The sequence below is a fragment of the Podarcis tiliguerta genome (assembly GCF_965153285.1).
Source record: "Podarcis tiliguerta genome assembly, chromosome: Z".
Classification (NCBI taxonomy): Eukaryota; Metazoa; Chordata; class Lepidosauria; order Squamata; family Lacertidae; genus Podarcis; species Podarcis tiliguerta.
In genome coordinates this window covers 25,836,409-25,854,616 of record NC_139553.1, presented here as the reverse complement: position 1 = coordinate 25,854,616, position 18,208 = coordinate 25,836,409, and the positions used below count along the sequence as shown (strand labels likewise).

The window sequence follows — 18,208 nt, the reverse complement described above, 5'->3', positions numbered from 1 at the left end:
TGTTATACACGAATTTCAATAAAGTATTTGAAAAAAAGAAAAAGGAAAGGAAAGGGAAAGGGAAAAAAAGAAAGTGCTGGTGAACTAGGCACCACCGCAGCTCTGTGAGGCAAAGCCTCTGATCCAGCCACAAGCGGTTACCATTCCAGCATATTGAAGCCAACTGCAAAGGTGAGGACTGTTTAATTTGATCGATTCGGCAAAAAAAGGGGGTGTTAAAAGGAAGTCCGCTCCCGTTCCTGGTGCTACGAGCACGAAATATATACAAGTGAAGTGTTGATGAAGTTTACTTTGGGAGATAAGTTAACTAATGAACAATAAGGATTAAAAGATTCCACACAGCTTTCGTTTATACTAATCTCAAGAATTTTTAAAACATCAAAATTGACTTGAATTCAATCTGAACCTGAATCTATCCTATGTTGTGATTGAACTTGACTGAAAATGGAGGTCAAACAGGAGAAGGATTGCAATGTTATTTAATGGAAGAATACTACAAATTTCCTCTCTGGAAGAAAGATTGGACTAACTCTCTGAATCTACGCTACTTTTAGGAAAGAAATTTTTGATCTTTCAGAGTGTTGAAGACATCTAACCTAATGGAATTATAATTGTGGACTTATTTTATTAAAAGGTATCAGCTGGTTTAAAATCATGATTAAAAAAGAGGACTATAATATTCATTGCTAATACTGAACTAAATCAGACTTTAAAATAACATTAATATTATAGTTTTATTCATATTGGTAATTAAAAATCATTTTGATGGGAATATATAATCGTTAAAATCTGGTTTTGTGAGTAAAGTGGAAGGGAGGTAGGAAAGAGGCTGGAAGTAATGGTTTTCTCTACTGAGTCTAGTGAAATGGCCTAATAAAGTACTGATAAAGCCAAAATAACACCTTCCTTGGTGGGAAGGGACTTTTTGTTTTGGAATTTAATCTTAGAGAGGAAGCTGGGAAACGGGGAGAGAATTGGCTCCCCTTCATCCCAAATTAGAAATGGCAGAAGAAAAAAATCTCAATGTTGAAACAAACCAGCAGGGCCGTAAGACAAGAGAACATAAAATATGAATTATACGATTTGCTTTTGGAATTTAAAAGAGAACTGTTCGATCAGATAAAGGAAAGTGTTGATAAGGCAGCTTCTCAAATTCGGGAAAATACTAATTTACTTTCAGAGGCTATGGGACAATTTAAAGAGGTGAATGTACAAACCACCGAGGTGGGAAAGGTTGTGGTGGGAGGTTCAAGGAAAATGCAAGGGAAAGTAAGGGTGGTCCACGACAAAAATGGCACCTCATGTGAATTGATTTGGGAGGCTTTGACTCTGATGGAGACAAAACAGGAAGGGAGGGCAAAAGGTATGAGAAGCTACTATATGTGGTGGCAATGTAAAGTTATTAAGAAGGCCTGGGAAGTGACATATAAAGATTTGAAGAGAATGTTGAAAATGATTTTTGTTAAAAAACAACAACAGATGCTATGATTTTGAAAGGTACAGGACTTAATGGATTTATTGAGTGAAAGACTCTGTCCCTGCATCTGAGAGTGGATGCCAGACCAAGACCAGCCCATCCCTATAGAAGGAAGAAGCCACCGCCAAAGAAGATAAAGAAGATTAGCAAAACAAATTAGTGAACTATGCAGGACATATTAGATAATTTGAAACCCAAGAAAGAAAAAGGACATTGATTTTTTTAAAAGGGGAAATGCATACTTTGCAAGCTTTGTGTATAGGCTTCTACATTAGTTGAACTTCTAAAAGGCACTTGTAACAAGATGAATAAGGTTTTAAAACTGGACTGTTAAGAATATACTATTTTATGGACGTGCAGGAATAAGTATAAAATAATGGAACTAGGAGGGGGAGTGGAGGGAAGTCAATTAAGATTTATGGTTTAAATTTTTTATTGTGATGTGTATGTTTTTGGTTTTTTGTTATCATAAAATAAATTGTATCTAGAAAGGGGGGGGGGAGAGAAAGAAAGCGAAAAGGGGTAGGTGTGAAACTAAGCAAAGTAATGATCAGGCTTCAAGTTCCTGCTACTCCCCACCCTGTCAGTCAAAGAGATTACTAAATTCATAATGTGCTCTAATGGTGCTTTTGCAGTAAATGACGGGAGCAGAAGCCTGCTATTACCACCTCAAAATGGATTTTCTTCTGTAATCGTTTTGTCTTAGTAAGAAGTCCCATAGATCCAGCTGGTGAATAAATGTAATTTATGAGGTACACACGCAAGGAGATACAGTTATATTATTCCTACCATCAAATCTTTCAAGTGGGAAGGTCAAGCGAAATTTAGTTCACCCTCCTCCGTTTTCAAAGTCTCTACTTCCAGAATGAGGCATCAAAATGGGCTGTGAAACGTCAGACTCTAGGTGAGGGGGCAGCTCTCCCACTGCCACACCATGAAGGAGTATTGAATTTAGTGGGATGAAGATCACCTTCTCCCCCCCCCCCCCCCAATGCCGTTTCAGGGCCTAATGCCAGCTACCGCCATTAAAAGCACCAAGAGCAGACCTGTGTCTGTTATGTTTATATGTTTCGCCTTATATGTATCGTCATCTTGGACTAGGCCTACACATGCGCAGCAGAAATTAATTGCTTGGTTGAGGAGGTGGTTGCACAGACTATACTACTTCACACTGAGGGGCAGCCTATGCCACTTTTGATATTCTTTCACATTAGAAAAAGAAGGGGGGGAAAACCCTCCATGAAATTAAAAAAAATGAGAGAAGATCTACTCCAGTACAACTGTTTGCCTTCTGTGATTGCCAACTATCTGCTACAACAGCTGATCTGAATTTAGTGGTAAAGGGCAGGTAAAAATATGAATAAATCTAAGTTATTGCAAAATTATTTTTTTTCTTTTTAAATAATGTTCAGTTTAATAAGAACATTAAGGATAGCCCTGATGGTCCCTCAAATTCATAGTCATGTTCAGTGCCAACCAGATGTCTATGGGAAGCCTGCAAGCAAAACCTGAATACAACTGCAATCTTGCATCTTGTGCTACCCAACAACTGGTCTTTAGGGGTATACTGCCTCTGACAGTGGAGACAGAACATAGCCATTGTGGTTAGTAGCCATGCATAGTCTATCCTCCATGAATTTGTCTACTTCTCTTTTTAAAGCCAAACAAGTTGGTGGCAATCACTAGTGAATTCCAGTTTAACTATGTGTTATGTGAAGAAGCTTTATTGTCTGTTCTGAATCTTCCACCATTCAGCTTCACCGGATGGCCCAAAGTTCTCACATTATGAGAAAGGGAGAAAAACTAGTAACTGATAGCCTTACCCTTCATGAAAACATGGTTAGCAACTGACCAGTGTTTTGAACAACAGAATGAAGCCACTATATGTAACCCTTCAGGAGTCCTTGACAAGTAAGAGATGTGAATAACAAAGAGGAATTGGGAGAGATTTGATTAATCTGATTGGCATCAGCACAATGGAATCCACTGGGCAAATGGAAAATTTCAAATTTTATCTTCAGTGCAAGTAGGGGGAGAGACCTAGACTGTTTTGCCCTAAATGTCTTCTTTCTTTCCAAAAAATAAGGGTGAATTATTGTCAAAGCAGCCCAAATAGGCATATCAATCTAAGCTTTCTTTAGCTGTCTGGGAGGAGAAGCATCGCATTTATTTTTGGATTCCTGGAAACAAGCTCCTAATTGCTTAGAGGCTCTGATACACACTTTATGTTTATATGCTTTCTGACGCTTGCTTTTATTAGCTTGAGAGAGTAGCCTTCCACAAAATGATTGCACCCTGGCTGAAGAGTCTCCATAAATCTATATTAATTTGCATCCATCCTTCATAAATGAAGAAATCCATTGCAAAAGCACCAGTGATTTTATTCCTGGTCCAATGCCCAGGGTGTAACCAGATATCTTTTTTATGCTTATCATCCCCACATTTTTCATTTATGGGGCCATCTACCATTAGCCAAATAACAGAGTTCTGACTAAAACCACCAAATGCTCTCACAAACAGCTTTCAACCTCTGCATCCACTGAATAAGGATCAGTTGTGAGGATGGGGCTGCCAACCTTCGGGGGCCATTGGGCACATTTCGAATTTGGAAAAGCTGGATTGGGAGCACACCAGTCACATAATGGATGCCATTGGAGGGCAAGGTATAGCACACAATGGCTATTAAAGATAAGGAGCAGAAAGGGAGATAGGTTCACAAGATGGTGCAGGTACCCTGGCTGCAAATCAATGGGGGAAAGTAACCTGCATTAGCCACTGCCACACTTGTTCATAAAGAGAAGCTCCTTGCCCCTCTCCTCTGCTTATAGTGGAAGGAAGCATGGGTATCAAATCCTGGTATCCAATGAAAAGTGAGCATGTTTATTCTGCTCTTTGTGCTGTGGAGAAGCAATCAGACAATACAATGAACCAGGATAAACAGCAACTCTGGGTTATCATAGAATCATAGAGTTGGAAGAGACCACAAGGGCCATCGAGTCCAACCCCCTGCCAAGCAGGAAACATGTTATCATAGAATTGTAGAGTTCTAAGGAACCCCAATGGGCATCTAGTCCAACCTCCTGCAGGAATCTCAAGATGAACAAACACAGCGACTGACTTTCACAAGGAATCTTGTACATGTGGCATTGTGAATGGTCTTTTAACACATTCATACCTGGCCTTGGAAACACAGTCTAACCTCTGACAGCTTCAGCATCCAAGGATGCCTATTTTAAAATGCCTAGAAAAGGCATGAGTAGTTTTTTCATTTTGTTTTTCTGAAAGGCTTATTGTTGACAGGATGTGGGGTACTTGGGGTAGAGTTGGGGCTTCTTAACATTTCAGACAAATGATTGAAAAAGAACGACGCTGAAAATTACATCATATTTAAAAGTAACAGATGTGTTGGCCTATTAAAATAATAATAATTAGAAGTCGCTCACCTTACCCCAAGTTTTAGGATTCTAGAGCACAAAACTTTTGGGATGAAGATGCCCACAAGGAACAGGATTTTGCTAAAGGGCACAAAAAACCCCAGAGTTCAAGTTCTATAGCTGGGGTGGGAAACCTTGCCCACTAGGCCTCTCTACCTGGCCCTTGGGACTCTCCTTGGGTCATACCCTCCTAGAATATTTTTGCCTGGCTGAAAAGTGTCGTTGCACTCTGGTAATGACTCTTGCATGCCTAAATGGAGGATTGAGAGGGATGTATGTAGAAACCACTCTACTGTATATGAAAGCAAAACATTCACTGCTCTGACCACTTGGCGTACATGTGTTTCCCAGGTGGTCATCCATCCAGGTATTGACCAGATCAAGGCCTGCTGACCTTCATCAAGGTGGCAGCCTCATGTGCCTCCAGACCACATCCTGGGATCATGAAGTTAGTCATGTTTCAGTGGGTCTACCTTCATCAATTTATTTTTCATGAGGTATAAAAATCTTTCCTTTCTCTGGCATTAAAAAGTATCACTGGGGAAAACACCTCCCTCTTTCCCACTCAACTGACACCCATCCATTACTAGCAAAGAGCATTGGCCTGAAACTGTCTTATTCTAGTTGTATGATGAATGTTTTATAGAAAAGCATACAGAGGCCTAAATTTTCAAAAACAGCAGGGAAGCTCCCATTTCTCCTTGCGCACACACAAAAGGAAAAGATAGCATTCATCTGTGGGTGGGGAGAAGAAGTGAAAATGCCACATGCTCAGAATAAAATCAGAGCCGAAAGAAATCTGTTTCCCCAAAACCACGCTCCCATCCCAAATTGCACACCCTAATCTATAGTGTCTATGTATATTTACGCTCCCAGGAACAGCTGCAAGTGGATGAGTCATTGCTGCTATTTAATAAACTTGCAAATTTGCTGTCAGGCGAATGGATTCCTTTGAGCTTATCTAAGTCAAATAGGTTTGAAAGCTGTGGAGTTTTTGTTTTTTGAAAGGACTATTTGCAAGAGAGAGAAAAACAACACTTCAGGCTGCAACAGTTAAGGAAACGTGTGTGTGTGTGTGTGTGTACATATGCATAACCACACATATTCAAAACACTGATGGATTTGCTTAATGAACTGATTATGATTTTAAAATACTAGTGGGACTAGCAACAAAACGTTGAAGTCACCTACTCCTCTTTGCTGTTCCAAGTCAGTCAGCTTTGCTTCTTCCATTCCATTCTCTTCCTATTCCCCACTTTGCCAGTCATTCTGCACCCAGTGAGCATATGTAGTCCTCACTGGGTCAGGGATGGGATTGTGATTGCTGCCTGCCACCCGCCACCCCCTGCAGAACCTGAAAATGTGTCCCTTAAAAAGAAAAAAGGACCGCATCCACTTTTACTCCACAACCATTTTGACATGTGGCTGCCAAAGGGTTTACCAGGGATTAGTGTGGCACTCAGCCCGGAAAGGGTTAGCCACTGCTGCAATAAGTCAGTTCACAAGTAGAACCAATGCCTTGGAGCTAGGACAATGTGTGAGGAAAGGCCTTCCTTTCACTCTTCCTGATTGGCAGGGGATTCAAGGCAAACAACAGGAATGACTTTTACATATATCATGCAGTTCATTTAAGGAATTTGCTGCTATTCAGACAGATTGTTAGATAAGTTTATCAACAGCTTCTAGTCACTATGGTTGAATGCAACCTCTGGGCTGGGGACTAATGATAAGCTTTCTGAGCAAATCATCTCTACACAGGTACGAGTGTTTCTGTGAAAGAGTGGCCCTTTGTTGATTTGTACAGCTCAACAATTTGTGTGCACAGATACACAGACTTAACACCCATTGAATGTAACATGTGAATACCGGTAATAGGAAAAGGCTATTGCCTTCATGCCCTACAGGAAAGCTTCCCAAAAGCACTGCATCTCCTGCCTATGAGCTACTGAACCATATTCAAGCTTCCATTATTAACGTGTAAAGCCCTGAACAACCAAGATACCAGATAGACTACCTTCATCTGTACAGACCCAGTCTACCTTTACAATATTTGGAGGGTGCCCTGTTGGGCATGCAGCAGCTGACAGATTGTTACATAAAACAATGTATGGCTTAGTGATTTATGGCTTTTTTGTTCAAAGGTCCCCATAGTAGTGAACAGTGCTATGTGCCAAATGGCTCCTTTAACCAGAGTAACAGTCGCCAAAACGCAATGTCTAGTTGCCATTTAGGGGCCAGACAGCTTGAAAGTTGTATTTTTCAATAAGACCTTTTGGTTCCTGAAATTCATTCTGATTGTGCTGATAAAATATTACGGATAGAATTCTACAGGACGTGTTGCTAATGTGTGAAAACAGTCAAGATCGAAGGAGCCCCATGCATGCACATCCAGATGGTGGAGATGCCATCCTGGCACCTAGACATCTTCATTTGATTGCAAGTGGCTGGTAGCCAGAAGCAAAATGCACCTGGCTAATTTCTAACGCTGAAGGAGAACAGCATAAAAGATGCAAGGAAAGTGTGATAGCTCAATCAAAATTATATGAAATGGGAAAATCAGTGACACTGGATACACATTGTTGCACAAATGGTTTCAACATTGATATAGATCCTCAGCACTCCACCTCTCACGTAGAAGACAAGTTAACTCACATCTCCCACCTCCTGATTCCCAGCTTCTCCATTCTCTGACCTAAGAGCAAGCCCAACCACAGACAATTGCCTAAGGTGAGTGCCCCTGCCCTCAAGATATCGCCCCATCTCCACACTAGAGCTGGCAGCAAACAACAGTCAACAGCAGCCTCCAAATAAATAGGCTTCTCCTTGGAAAACAGCTACAGCGATGGCAGAGTTCTTGCTCTTCATGGGTGGGGCTAGCTGGCCAAATCTTCTGGTTCCAACAGGCTGCTGTTCTCCAGGTGCAGCAGAAAACAGCTAGGAAGTCTAAGAGTGGTACCCACCACCCATCTAGGTACAATACAGATGTAGGCCTTTTCCGCACTGGCACCAACCCTCTGGTACACCCTCCCCCTGCACTCTCTGAGAAGCATCAGCCTATTTTAGGTGCCTTTTTGCTTGTTTATTCAGGCATTTCCTGGCTGTTAATTTTTAGACTGCGCTGCTTAGTATTCTGTTTCAGTATTTTGATTCTGCTGTCTACTGTGATAGTGACAGTTATGTATTTCATCTCTGTATTTTAGTTTTGTGGATTTCATGGATTTTACTGTGTAAACCACTCAGAGTTTATCTTTATATGAAGCAGTTAATCTATTGGTTAGATAAATAGATATGGTTTATTACTGGGGAAAATAGGATGCTGGAATGATCAAATAACAAAAGGCATATTTTTTGAGCCTGTAAATATGACTTATACACAAAATAGCATGAGAACAAGGGTATTTCTTAAATCAGGAAGCCTTGCACCTGGGCCCTTAATGTGGCCCATCAGGTCTCTCTGACTGGCCCTGAGCAACTTCCACAGGTCATACCCCTTATTGCTCCTGCTTTATAACCACCTTGAGTATTTTGGTCTAGCTGGAATGTCCGTGAACTCTGACAATAACTCTGGATGGATATGTGTAGAAACTAGCCTACTGTACAAAGGTAACATTTACACCTGTTGTTCTGCCCACTTTTGCTTTGGCCACATGAACCACTGGAAGGTTTGCTTGATCCTGGAAACCCATGTATGGTCTTAAAAGAGTTCCCTACCCTTTTTAAACCATTGTCTTTATCCAGATCACAATTCCCACCCTGTTTTATCTCCCGGTGTTTGTAACAAATCTTTGTGTTCCCCTAAATAAATATGGTATCCCATATTGATCAAGAACTGATAAATTTATTTCAGTTATACAACCTAGAAAAATGTGGTCTCACTTGCTGTTGTACGTGAGAAAAGAAATATTGAAGCACAATTGTGAAGCAGGATAGTTCAGCTTCTGTGGAAAGGGGATTAACAATGTCAGGATCCAAATAACTGCATCCAGAGTCTTCTGTGCATCTTGTGGGATCATGCATTCCACCTTACCTCAGGCATGTAGTAGCTAAAGGACACACTGCTATGAACCCACTGGGAGTCCTGGCTCAGCAGTGCCTTCCTATCCCTGTTTGCAATATGGGGGCAATAATAACTAAATTACATAGGAACACACACATAAAGGGTCACTCCAATGTTCCATCTTAATCACTACTGCCGATACAGATAGGTCCCAGGTTCTATCATTAGTATCTCCATGTAGACCTGACAATGTCCCCTTCCTGAAACCCTGGAAGGCTGCTGCAACTTTAGCATTGGAAGGGACCACAAGGATCATCTTGTCCAGCCCCCTGCAATGCAGGGAACTTTTGCCCTATGTGGATCCCCCGAAAGAGGCATATGGAGCACAATGCAACCCTTTTTGGACCCAAGTTTAAAGTCTTCCTGCTTGCCCATTGTATTTTAGATGATACTTGGGTTGGTATTTTGCTCCTCTGTTGTTGGTCCCCCCCCCCCCCCCGTTTTAGTCTGGCTGTTGTGAAGCTTACCTGTTGTTTTCTATATCATGTTTATATGTTTATATGTTGCGTGAATAGTATTATTCACAGCTTCGCACACCACCTCCTTGGAATAATTTTCATTGAAGAGCAGCCAAGGAACACTTTTGAATGAACGAGTGAGTAAGTGAATAAATAAATAAATAAGTAAATAAAGATTACAACAAAATAATCTGATTTGAAGTCCTTTGAACAGCGAGAATAACTAAATAAACCACCACCATCATCAGGAATGGCTTTGAAACTTTATCAGCATTGTTCACTTCTTATTCCCAGGGTGCTAACTGACATAGCTCCTTCCTCCTTTTCAAATTCCTGCTATCAGGTGTTTTGAGCCACAGCCCCTGACCTCATTGGCTTAAACAATGTCTGGGAGCAGCTAGCAAAGCATATAAATTTAGAACAACCTAGCAAAAGGGAACCCCTTCCACAAGCTATAAAGGTAAAGGGACCCCTGACCATGAGGTCCAGTCGTGACCGACTCTTGGGTTGCAGCGCTCATCTCGCTTTATTGGCCGAGGGAGCCGGTGTACAGCTTCCGGGTCATGTGGCCAGCATGACTAAGCCGCTTCTGGCGAACCAGAGCAGCGCACAGAAACACCGTTTACCTTCCCGCCAGAGCGGTACCTATTTAACTACTTGTGCTTTCGAACCGCTAGGTTGGCGGGAGCAGGGACTGAGCAAGGGGAGCTCACCCCGTCGCAGGGATTCGAACCACCGACGTTCTGATCAGCAAGCCCTAGGCTCTGTGGTTTAGCCCAGAGCACCACCCACATCCACAAGCTATAGGAAGCCCCAATGGACAAAGCCTCAAGTTAAACATGCAAGTTCAGCAGTGGGTCGAGACCAGGGCACATAATTCTGCTCCTCCTCGCTGCAGTACTCAGCTAATTGGGAGCCACTGCTCTAAAAAAGAGGAAGGGATCCTGTGGTCCTCCAGATGTTGCTGGACTACAGCTCTGATAATTCTTGACCACTGGCCATGTTATCTGGAGATCATGGGAATAGGAGACTAGTAACATAAGGAGGGCACAGGCTCAACACCTCTGCTGTAAGAGTTGGTTCTAGGCTGTTGGCTTTAAGGATTAGAATGAGCACTTTTAATTTATGGGGCCCAGAAGTTTACCAACAACCAACACAATTAAGTCTTGAATTAGTTGTGAATGTCTGCCCATACACGCTGAAGGACAGGTTGCTGCCCACTTGCGCAGCAGGCTTCTGCTTCTACAAACTCTCTTTGCCCTGGTAACCACCAATGTTCCCTCCAAATCTGCTCCAGAGGGTTGGAAGTAATATTCATGTGAAAAAATATGGGAGCTTAATTGTCCCACAGAAATGTTTCTGTTTTGCAAGTTCTCTAGAAACAATAAATGAATTGCAATTGCAAATACAGTTTTAGGCAAAGATGCCGGTTTCACTGTTTTTAGTGTTACCAGATCCAAGTAAAATAACACGCTAAATCAGATCACGTTCCAGGGCATCAGGCTATTTCCCAAGAAAATTACCCTATGAAAAGTTCCCAGTTCAAAATCTTCCACATTACTGGGCTTAACTACTATATCAGACTGGCTAAACATGTATCTCATCCCAGGTGTGCTAAGTACAAATGCACATAGCCAACACCAAAATAACTGCAGCTTCAGTTAATTTTTTGAAAAGTATTGAGAAGGTTTATTAAACTAATAGCTTTTATGGAAAGATTCCAAATGGAACCCCCACACATACTTTTGCAAAAACAAAACAGTTTATGTCAACTAATCCCTTTTCTTGCAGTTTATGTGTGATTATAAACACAGATGTTGGTTGCATTGATACTAAGAGGTTGAGAAGCAATGCAGGTGGCATATCCCTTTGGCTAACTGGTTTTACTTCATTCTGGCTATCTCTTGCAACATTCTAAGCAAACAGGGTACTTTTTCTATTATTATTTATTAAATTTGTATGCCGCTCTATACCTGCAAGTCTCTATTTCTTTGCTGTTTTGTCTTCTTAACTGAGCATACTGTCAGGGGAAAACAGCCAACAGTTATACAGCCCATCTTAAACTGTCTAATCTCACATGAGGGTAAAGCACGGATCTAAAAGGAACATAAACAGGAAATTGGGCAAAGAGGCTGTCTGCAAGAGTCCCCCCCAAAATACTGTTCTTAAAAAAGAATAACGGTAGAACTGTTATCTTAATGAAGCTCAAGGAACTCCTCCTCAAACACTAAATGGGTTTTCCATGCCATCTCCTTCCTCCCAGAATCCTCTAAATTCTTCTCTATGGGTGCTAATTAGAGAATGTGTGATTGGCACAAGTTAAGTCACCTTTTCGCCTCCTATGGAGTGGCTGCTTGTAAACAAATCCATCTGAACATTTCTGTGTTGGCAGAAATAGGGAACTTACGGCCCTTCAAGTCTGACAGACTCCAACTCCCATCAGCCCCATCAGAAAATCCAATTGGTCAGGGAAACTGCGAGTTCGGAGTCCAATACTACCAAGCAAGACTCAAGGTTCTTGTATGAATTTACAAAACCCTGAACAACTCAGGTTCATAGTACCATTTCAGCTCAATCACCAAGATCATCTGCAGCGAGCTTCCACTGGTCGTTTCCTGAGTTGGTGAGGCTCATTTGACAACAATGAGAAACTTTTAGTGCCATTGGCCCAGTCCTGTGGAATACTCTGCCAACAGCAATTCAGCAAGCACCTTCTGTGCTAACTTTTGAATGCCTGTTGAAAGCTTTTCTATTCCACCAGGCCTATGCAGGGAATCAAGAATACATCCTTCCTCAATGGTTAATTGTTGTCTGTTTTTAACTTTTTAATATGGTATTATTGTACAGTTGTATGTTTTATTGCTGTAAACTGCTTTGATAATAGTCTACTTTTCAGAGGCCAATCCTCTAATTTTAAGGGTTGTAGTAAGAGGATATTTAAAGCAGTTTTGTATTTGATGGACCAAGTAGTTTAAAGACCAAGAACCACAAAGGCAGACAGCAGGTGGGGCCTTAAATTTACCCATCAACAGTTTGCACCGGGACAGCAGACTGAATGAACACAAAGGTCAGTTTCCCCACTATAGTGAGATATATTACATTTCTACTTAAATTATAATAACAATGTATATGTAAAAATGCAAATTCAGAAATAAACACACAAATTTTATGCAACCAAGTATCCTCTTGGGGGGTGAGATATTCATGCATTTCTACTATTTTGAACAATGCAAAAGAGACCACCCCCTTTATTACTGTGTTTGAGTTGGAAATAACTGGATGGTCTTTTTTATAGCGCCTGAAGTATTCTGTCACTTTGATTTGTTTTGTCATCAATTAGCGATGCTGGATCTCTTTCTCTCTCTGTCTCACTCTCACTTTCAATAAACTGTGAAGTACATTCTGACTTGTCTCTAAAGGGATCACCCTTCTATTATTTCATCTGCATTTATACCTCCTGCACTGGTGGGTGTGCCTCTGAGATACAGGTGTATTATTATTACCTGGACACTAATAACTATTATTTCAGGGCAAAGCAGCCCTTGTAGATCCATACATGTAATGCCAACAAATGCTTTAAATCAAGTACAGTGGTACCTCCGGTTACATACGCTTCAGGTTACTGACTCCGCTAACCCAGAAATAGTGCTTCAGGTTAAGAACTTTGCTTCAGGATGAGAACAGAAATCGTGCTCCGGCAGCGCGGCAGCAGGAGGAGGCCCCATTAGCTAAAGTGGTGCTTCAGGTTAAGAACAGTTTCAGGTTAAGAACGGACCTCCGGAACAAATTAAGTACTTAACCCGAGGTACCACTGTAATGCTAAAACAAATAGGTCTATAACAGAGCAGCCAGAACATTAAAAAAACAAAAACATATCTGGGCCACAAACCATCTGTGTAAATGGTTCATTGTGCTGTATATTCATTTTTTAAAAATGATTCTGTGCTCATTATGAGTTACAATCTAAATTACTTAGGGTGATATGATATCCACCACTGGCCATACTCAGGGTATACCCCTGATATCAAGGTACTTAACTTGCTTACATTCGCTAATTTCAATGAGTCTACTCTGAGTTGGATGCAACCCTAAATCGATAAAAACAGAATTCAACGGATATACAGTGGTACTTTGGGTTATGAATTTAATTTGTTCTGGAGGTCTGTTCTTAACCCGAAACCATTCTTAACCTGAGGCACACTTTTGCTAATGGGGCCTCCTGCTGCCACCGTGCGATTTCCTTTCTCATCCTGGGTCAAAGTCCTCAACCCGAGGTACTACTTCCGGGTTAGCGGAGTTTGTAACTCAAAGCGTTTGTAACCCACGGTACCACTGTATATACACTGTCCAACTCCCTACATACAATGTGATTGTCCATCTGTGATAGGCATTTTAATTTTTTCCCCAATATGGGAATCTCTCTCCCCACCCGTTGCACTCACCAACACACACACGTGTGTGTGTGTGTGTGTGCGCGCGCTCAGACAAAATGTCTGTGTGAAATATCTTACTCTTTTGTGAAAAATATATGCCACGTGTGGAATTCCATAGATGTGAGTGTTCTTTGTTTCACTGGGGTGCCCCGCAAAGTCTTGCTGTTTTGCATGAGAAGCAGCACATCAGCATTCAGTTTCTTTGGGCTGCTTCATTAAGTGGTACCTATTGTTGAGCACTACTGAAGAACCTCTGCCACTCAGGCTCCAGCACCAGCAAAATATAAACTGATATGCAAGTGAGAATTTCATTACTGAGCTGCAGAGTAAGAGAGATGAAATAGCATGCAGTTGGACTGGATAGTTATTTGAATGAACCCTCAAAATCTGTTAATGGATAATGTACAAAGAGCTGACTTACTTCAGCAGTTTATCTTCGCCACACAATAATGAACTGAGATGCAGAAAAGCATGGAAGAACTTTGGTGGGAGCTGATGGAAGTAACTATTTCCAACTGCCCTTTCCCACACTGAATCATCCACCAAAGAAATGACCACAGCTGCCCTTGTGAACACATCTGGTTGCTGGACCGGCCCAGGTGCAAGACAATATGGTGCCAGCTTCACCTACTCCATGGAGAAAACCTAAGCTGACTTGGGCCACATTAATACTGTACCATGCACTTAAAGCATTCCACTTTAAAAGCCACAGCTTCCCCCAAAAGAATTATGTGAGCTGTATTTCATTAAGAGTACAAAGGGTTGTTAGAAGACCCCTATACACCTCACTGAGCTAGAGCTCCCATAATTCTTTGAGGGAAGCCAGACCATGATTATTTGAAGTGGTATCACAGAGCTTTGAATGTATGGTGAGCACAAGCAAGATTCCACAATGGTAATGAGACAAAGCCCTCTACACCTGAGGGCATTAAGCTAGCTTAGAAGGCACAGGTTCCTCCTGTCCTACCCTCCCAGACCTGTCTTGGTGTGGGGCTCCCCCATCACATCCTGTTCTTGTTTTGGGGAGAGAGCTGCCCATATTTCAACTGAAATATAAATGCTGGATGCCTTAAAAGTCAACCTGACCTATAATTCTCAAATTTCTTCTTAGTGTTTAAAATGGCAATCAGATTCTGAACATTATGAAACCAAAAAACTCTCCAAAGTGCCTCTTCAAGTCAAGATCTACTTTGTTTTCAATGGTAGCTGCAACAATAGCATGAATACCACAAATGCATCCACAAGAGAACAACATAATTGCCCCTACAAATAAAATTACTCCTCTATATTGCAGTCAACAAAATGTTCTCCTCAATGGCTTGTCCTAAAAGCTATCCTAGAAAGGCAAGGTAGAAATAAAATAAATAAATAAATAAATAATGGTACAAAGTAAAATTAAGCACTCTGGAATCCCATTTAGTTTCAGCGGTAGTGAGAGTTAAGTAAATCAGTGGGAGTTGATGCCTCAGTTTCAGCACAAAGGTGAATATTTTGTTGTCTTGTTATGGCTATCTCTGATATTGTTTAGAGGAAAGTACAAATTAAACAAAAACTTACAGGAAGAAAAACAAATCCTTCCACTTCCTACCACCAGGCAAGTATAAAATCACCATATTAAAAATGATCATACCATACCTTTCAGCAGAGTCTGGACATGAAAAAGGGTTGTTATTCTCACCACTGACCTTTAAATTTTTCCTCTAACCTAAGCAGAACGCAGAGCTATCCAGCAGGGGGAAGATGTTTAAAGCATTTTGGCAAGACAATAATGTGCATCCCACATGCCCATCTGGATTTCAATGACGGGGGTGACGACGCAGTCAACTTTTATCATCATCAACAGTGAACTCCATAATTAATCATTAAACAATAACCTCAATGAGCATAAGCCTAGATATGTCTCCAAAGGCATGTCAACCTATTTTTCTATTTGCTTGATAATGTCCTAAAACAGTTCTCTCATTCATTCTAGAGAGGTCATGATAGTCTCTTTAGATATACTAGTCTTTTTGGGCCAAAACCATCAGATAATCTTGTTGCAACTTGAATGATTAACACATTTACAGAACAATTGTGGACATGACCACTCAGAAGTAAGTCACACTGAACTGCTGGTTGGAGCTGGCTGCAGGTGCAGTCGAAAACATCTGGTGCATATCAGATTGGCAAAGACTGGTATCAAAGATAAACTGAGCAACTGGTGGGGTGATCACCTTCCTAGTTTTGTCATGCTGATTGACTGATGTATCCTACAAGGCAAAAAAAAAAAAAACTTCAGATGCAGAGCTGACCCAAACCACTCAGATGTGTACCATTTGTTGAGCAGACATTTATGTTGTAATTTTTCCTGGAAATAATGACAGTGAATGTCATCGCAACATGGGTCATGCTGGTCAGTGGTGCCAGCATTATAAGAGAAAATCAATTGTTTGTATATTTACTTTAGCTGATTAGTAGATAGCCTAAGGCAGACACTCTAAATTCACTGAGGATAAGACTATCAACAGCTATAAGCAACAATGATTATGTGGAAGCCCAGAGCACAAGAGTCTGCAGGAATTTTTGTGGGTGGCAGGCACAGTAAACCACTGAGAGGAGGGGACCAGGGTAGCTTCTCACACAAAAAATTGAAATAAATAGTGCCTGTGCATTTTGCCTCATATCTCAGGTTCTACAAATGCTAGAAATATTTAAAATACTCTTTAAAAAAGGGAAGGAAAGGAAAGCTGGTGAATCTGAGTTTTATGGCTCACTGTGTGAGGATTCCCTACCTATGTTCATCATGGCAATATGTCACTGAATGCCATTTTCTGAGAAGCAAAGATGGAAGAGGTCATGATTGCTTGCGGTCTTTCCAGAGATATCTGAATGGAAAACAGGACTATTAACTGACTGGTCCCTTTGATGTTCTGAAACTCTCTCCCAGCTCAGTACTCTGGGCAACTGCCTGGGCCACCCACCCCTAACTTTGAAACCCCTTGAAATAATCCAATTCTGAAACCTAGTGTGAATTGCGTTTTTGCTGCACACGGAAGCTGGAACTCAAGGCATGTTGATGCAAGAGAAAGTTGATGGGAGGGGGCACAGGGAGAGGGAGGGCAGAGAGTCGCTTACCACATACTCTCCCTGTTGAGTTCTGTGTAACTGCCCATGTTGCTATTGCTGGCAAAGCAACTGCCTGCTGTTTTCTGACCTTTTGCTCTTCTAGAGATAGAAATGGGAATTGTCTGAGACGTGGAATAACTTCCTGCAATTGTGTTAGCAAGGGCTGGTCTGACTTGATAGATAGCTGTGTCTGTTAGGCCTGCTTTTGAGAGGAGAAACTACTTGTTGGGTGACTAATTGGAAAGAAACATTAGGTGGCCCGCAGGAGGGCAAAATATATAAAAGAGAAGCCTGCTGATAAAAGTTGTGCAAGGAAGGGGTGGTCTCCACTACAGCCCACTTTTGTAATTCACCCAAGATATGGGAGGGGGGAAACCTTGGCTGTGTGTACACAGTCTGACACTGAAGTTCTGAATTTAGAGACTGTAAATCATTTTTCTTGGATTCTTTTTTGGCTGTTTCCTAGCAGACCTAAAAGAGATTGTTCTTTTAAAAACATAGGGTAAAAGAGAATACAAGAGAACAAATCATGAGAATGATTTCTTCCCAAGAGCACCATCACTGTCATTTAAAAAAAAAAACAACTCTACTGGACAGTGGATACAGACACCACTTTAGTACATGATGGGTGTTTTGTAAATGCTATAGTTTGAGTGCCCACGCTACATTATCTGAGGAGATAGGCCCTATGTGCCGGGGGGGGGGGGGATACTGTGTGTGATCCAGACAAAGAGTTTAGGAGAGGGTGATTCTGAAAGAGAGATAGTTTGGGGTTGATCCTTGCAGAGAGAGGGCGGAAATTGTTTTGGAGGTGATCCTGAGAAATATTTTGATTCTGAGAAAGAGGACAAGGCAGCAACTTTATGAAAGGCTGCTCCCACCGGCAGCCATTTTGTGGCGGTGCCCACATCACTTTTTCGGAATTCCAAATGTACCCACAGACCCCAGAAGGTTGGGAGCCCCTGCTATAGCCCCTGTATAACTATGTGGTAGAGCATATTTTATCCCAACCATGCTAACGCCACAATTTCCAGTTCCTCTTGAGACATGGTAAAAGTCTCTGTTCTATGCAGCTGAAGAATGCCCATGATAATATCTCTTCCAGTGACTGGAGATACATTGTGGTGAGTGTGAAAGTGGCCTCCTCATGGTAGATGGTCCTCTAAGTTGCATCACTATCTTCAATACTTCAGAAGAACAATCACATATATGTACACTAATTTTTGAAAGGAAGAATTTTAGTA

General features: G+C 41.4%; 1 protein-coding gene across 5 annotated transcripts in view; it reads right to left on the bottom strand.

Annotated features, from left to right (window-relative positions):
• The window catches only part of GAB3 (GRB2 associated binding protein 3), an 83,178-nt gene that overhangs the window by 38,635 nt on the left and 26,335 nt on the right, over positions 1–18,208 (bottom strand). The window lies entirely within an intron of this gene.